At 44.6% G+C, this 5,674-nt stretch overlaps 1 pseudogene; it reads left to right on the forward strand.

The window, feature by feature from the left end:
• The first annotated feature begins 4,468 nt into the window (after positions 1 to 4,468).
• Positions 4,469 to 5,440, forward strand: LOC136453442 (uncharacterized; annotated as a pseudogene).
• Positions 5,441 to 5,674: the final 234 nt, after the last annotated feature.

A 5,674-nucleotide genomic window follows, 5' to 3' on the forward strand; every position in this document is an offset into this window, starting at 1 on the left:
TGAACCTGAAGTAGAACCGATAATTAATTCCACTGGACTTAAACTGAATTTATAACGAAAATAGACTATACTAAACTTAACCTGAACTTGAACAAAACTAAAACTAAAAAATAGATTATACTAAATTGAACTAACCTAAATTTATTGAACTAACCTAAATTTATAATGTAGTTAAAGTGATACAATGACAAACTAAACTAACTAAACAAAATTCAGAAAATGAAAACTATGAAGATAAACTAAACTATCTGCTAAAGTCCTGTAAAGTAAAAATTGAAACAATTTTCAGAACAAAAATTCACACAACGAAGTTAAACCATAGCTGCAAACAAAAGCCTAAGCCAGCTTGTAAATTGAACTGTACCCAACCAAATAGATCATAGTCTAGTGTAACGAAATGTGCTTTACTGGAACTAAGTGAAGCAAACAGCATGACTCAGCAAACTTCTGCACCTTCACCACCACAACAGAAAATACATGTTGCACGCCTTGCGTGGCTCTCATTAGATGAAACTAGCCTAAACCTGCACATCTAAGTATTACTAGGTACATTCAAGGTACACAATAACCATACTTCTCAAACAACCGAAACAGACATTAGCCATACACATATGAAACATGTGTCAAGTATATAACTCAATCTCACACCACAAACTTAAATCATAGATTATTGTAGCTTGGTTAATAGTTCACCAATACAGTCGGCATATGCAGATGTAGTCACTAAATTTCATTAGCTCTACGCAAATAAATATGTAGATGGATACATATATAGCAAGCAAAACAATCCCATGAGCGCAGCCATCAAATCACACAAAAAAAGACAGGTGCGGATGATGTGCCTCTTATTATAAGCATCTGGTCTGGTACCTCTCAAACGGGCTGGGCTGAGGTGTGAAATTGCTGATAGCCAGACACATACACACACATGTAGACACACGGGAACTAGCTAATTTAGTGCGGCCACTCCAGAATTTAGTGCAGCCTCAACTAATTAAAATCTAAGCAAACTAATTCAATCGAAGATATCAGCCATGCGCCAGACATCTCAGTTACAGAAGAAACATATTTAATGCATGCAACATGCAAAACTGAAACCTTGAAATCTTGGTGACTCAGACTGTTTTTAACTATGTGTTAGTTTAAGGAGTTAATTAAACATTAACTGAATTTGTTCAGGGACAAACAATAATTTATTTTCTCCCTTATGCTCATTTATTTTCTATAAAAATGCAGAAAACAATAATTTATTTGCACAAGCCAAAAAAAACATACATCAGCAGTAGAAATGATACCTTGGATTTGCAAAACACAACAAATTGCACCAACAAATTTATATTTGTAGTAGAAATGAAGGCCTAAAAAACAGAAGAGCACATATAAATAAATAAAAAATATATATAACTACTGCTAATGTATGACGCGCACTTACAGATTCATGTCCTTCATGACCATGTTCTGCTCGAGTACTTTCATGTACAACACAAAAACATTTGCTCCTAGCAGCCATGATTACCTAAAAATGATAAAAAAAAATCAATATATACTATCAAAATTCTCTAACAGTAGCAAACACATGTCATCTACCTCTATATCCACCCAATAATCCGAGCCAAAACATCTACAAAAGAAAACGACAAAACAATGAATCAACTATACAACCTACCATATTTGTAAAACAAAGCTCAAGAGAGCACACATACACATGGAAAAAAAGAGCACAAGCGTACTTCTCCAGTTGACACTCACACGCACTTAGCATTAAATTCATCGAAAACGGCAGTGGAATGACTGTAGGGATTCAGATAACTCTCACATGTAGCATTCAGGTATCAGGTATCTCAAACTTAACAATACATCAGGTAACTAAAACTTAACAGTACATCAGATAGCATTCAAATGTTTGGTATCATGTAACTGGAATTTAACTAAAACTAAAACAAATAAATGCAGTAACTAGTAGCATTCAAATATTAGGTAAATCAGGTACATAAAAAAATCAGGTAGTTCACATTCAGAAAAAAACTATGAAATGAACACCATAACTGAAAATAAATGAGCACTGAAAATGAACAATGAAACTAAAATCACATAAAGGGTTAAGAGGCAATTATCATCATAGAAAAACAACATGCAGCTAAAAAATGTCTACTACAAAAATTATTCAGCAATGAGCATTACAGTGGGACACAAACTCATAATTAATTTTGTACAACCGAGCTCTTCTCATAAATTAAACTGCCTTAAAAATCAACACCACATTTTCACTATCCAAAAACAATTATAAATACCAATCTGCATCGAAAAAAACAAAGATACAATCAACAACAATAACATATCATCTACCTCTGCATCAATCGAACCATTTAAATCCCTCGAACCATTCAAACCACAAATCATGTGAACAACAATCACAGGACAATAAACCAACAAACAATCGTCAACTCCTAAAAGCTATATAGACTACCCTGCAGAGACAACACCATCCGCCAACGAATCAAAAAATGGAGCAAAAAACCTAAGCACAAACTGAAGAACATGGGAACTTGGATCCCGCATCACCTAAGGGGAAAGCCCTAGACAACGAACAACACAACACAAAAAATCACGTACGAGCGGACACACAAACCAGATCTAAAACGAGGACAAAGGCATTAAACATCAACACACACATTGAATAAGGCAACAAACAAACCCAAGCATCGATGGAACATATCGTAAAGAAGGAGGCAGGAAGAACTTAGCTCGCGAAACCCTAGAAACTGCAGCTCGCTGTGCCGGGGAGCGGCGCCAAGCCCTGAGTGCCCTACATAGGCGGCCAGGGTCGGCACGCCACGCGCGGGATCCACGCCGACAGCCTCGAGGAAGCACGTGTCCTCCGAGTCCAGCCGGTCGCCCAGGTGGAACCGCCACACGCGGACCAGCGCCAGGCCGCCGTCGGGGCTGACCAGGGCCACACCCACGTGCGCGAACCGGACGTCCTCCACGCGGGCGCGCGCGGCCTCGTAGCGGGCGTCGAGCGTGCCGGGAGTCGATGGGAGGAAGCCGAAACGAAATGAGAATGGAAAAAGAGGGAAACGGACGACACAAAATCAGGCGCGGAGTCCAAAAGAAATTGAACAGTAGCACTAATCATTGGGACCCACAACATAGAGAAACAAATGGCGGTAGCAAGCACAAGCACACGATGCCCTTCCAACGAACACAAAATTCTTGTGCCAACAAACAACAAAATACATATGTGTCATATAGCATTTCTGTTTTTTTTAAAGAAACTGACTCATCATTGTCAAACTTGTCACCCGGCATTCTAACATCTCCCTAGCTTGGCACATCTCACCATGCATGCCATCCATATCGTCGACTCGCCATGTAATGATGATGAGCAATTACTACACCATTCGTTGTAGAACATGCTGGCCTTGTTCGTTCGGCTGATAATCCATAGCTAAAAGTACTGTTGGCTAATTTATTATGAGAGAAAAATATTGTTAGTTGGCTGAAAAAATACGGTTTATAAGCCAAGCGAACAGGGCGATAATAAAAACCGACATCAGGAAGGTGAGGCGTTGCTGTTCCAAAAATTTGGGTCAGCATCCTTCCTGACGGGCAGATTCCCACAGATACGCACGCATGCGCAGATTTCTTCTACGCCTGTAGCAACTTGTACCCCTGGAGAGGAGAGACATTGAGATCCACTCAACTTCCAAGAGCTCCATGAACCGGACTCACTAACCGACACACCACAACGTTGGTCAATATGATTCTGCAACATGCAGGCCTCGTCAAAAATTAACAAACTGTAGCTTGCCCATCGCTTTTGCGAACTAAATGTGGGGCTTCTTTTGTGGACTTAAACTGAATGAAGTTCACGGCCGGATGCGGTGTCGTTAGTTGCATCATCAGCCATCTACTTCTTGGCGACAATCAGCAATTGGTCATCAGTAAACTGCTTTATCTGTCTCTGCCATGGTTGCCGCGCTGCGAGGAGCGAGCCATTTCCTTGGTCACTTCTCTCTTGTTTATACGATGCGCCATTTTTTACAGGTGAGGAAGCACTACTGACAAAACTACGTATAGACATATTTCTCTTAACTGTAGTGTTGGACTGTTCAGGCATGATCATAGATAAGTTTTAACTTCTAAGAAGCATCATTACAAGTTATAGAGAAGATTTGTTGTATAAATTGGTCTTCTCAACATTACATTCGGTATATATAGTACTGTACCCGCCAATCGGTTGGAGTTGGACCATGCCAATGCCATTGCCATGCATATCCATCCCCCTGTTTCGAGCCATGGATCGTGTCATCCGGTGGTGCAGCCTAGCTCAGCGTGCCCGCTGTGGGCTGTGCCGCTCCCGCTCCGTCGTCTGCAAGCGTGCGTGCGTACGAAAAGTGACGTGCAACCACCGAGCAAGATCCTTTCCACCTACAGCGCAAGTACACTACCGGAACACACGAGCCGACGAGCGAGCGCTTGGACCGTTCCGCGCGTGGTGACATCAGTCGGAGAGAGCGATCGGTCGAGATGCCTCCCGGTCCCGGCGTCGCGGACCAGGCGCCACCGCCAGCGCCACAGCCGCCGCGGAGCCCTCACCGGGGCAACGGCGGCGCCATGATGCCCATGCCGCAGAGCCCGCTCCGCATCAAGCAGGACGGCAAGTTCTACGAGCGGCTCCTCACCAAGGAGAGCTCCGTGGCCAACCTGTCGTTCCGGCACTACTGGGCGGAGCCGGGCGCGGTGCCGTTCGTCTGGGAGTCGCAGCCGGGCACGCCCAAGAACGTCGCGCGGATGGGCGCCGCCGGTGCGCTCCCGGCCATCACCCCGCCGCCGTCGTATCTGCTCAACGGCGGCGGCAAGCAGCAGGTGGTCGCCTCGGCACGCCATGGCCAGAAGAGAGGCGGCAGGGCGGCGAGGAGCGGCAGGAAGCGGTGGCGCTGCAGGCTCAAGAGGATCAGGATCGGCTTCATCGCCGGCATCTTCCGGCGGCTCAGCAGCCTCGGGAAGAGGTGGCGGCAGCGCCGGCGACGCCGGTCAAGGTGGCGTCGTCCTCCAGCCGGTGGCTCTTCTCCTCAGTGGCCACGGAGACAGGCGAGCACAAACTCCACCAGGACGAGATCGGCGCCGTCGTTGCCGCGCACCGGAAACAGCACAAGGCCGTGCCGTGCAGCTTTCCCACCCTGTGGCTGCTGCGCTTCCGCAACAGCTCCGGCAACCGGGGCGGCCGCAACGACGGCTGGGCGTAGAAAAGGTCGCTCACTCCCAGCGTGGTTTGTTATGGTTACGAAATAGGTTAACGATCGATTTCTATCGCTGCCAGTGAGTCCAACTGTGTTTAATTTGTTTGTATATTGCCCAGTGGCCAGTGCAGTGTTGTATGAAATTTTTATTCTCGTGTTCATCGTGTTTACAGATCATGAAGTTCACGAGTTTGGAATATCTCGTCAACGTTAGTATATAGTATATGCGCAGTTCTGTTGTACATGAACTCGATCGAGATAAGAATCATATGTTGATTCTGCTACTCTTGTCGTAATATGTGATGCTATCGTTATCATCATCATACAGAATTATAAGTAGTTGCATGCAATTAGCACTTTAGCAGTGCATAACTCCGACCACTCTGAAAGATTATAGGCCGATTAGCCTTATGCACAGCTTCAACAAACTG

This window comes from Miscanthus floridulus, chromosome 5, assembly GCF_019320115.1.
Source record: "Miscanthus floridulus cultivar M001 chromosome 5, ASM1932011v1, whole genome shotgun sequence".
Classification (NCBI taxonomy): domain Eukaryota; kingdom Viridiplantae; phylum Streptophyta; class Magnoliopsida; order Poales; family Poaceae; genus Miscanthus; species Miscanthus floridulus.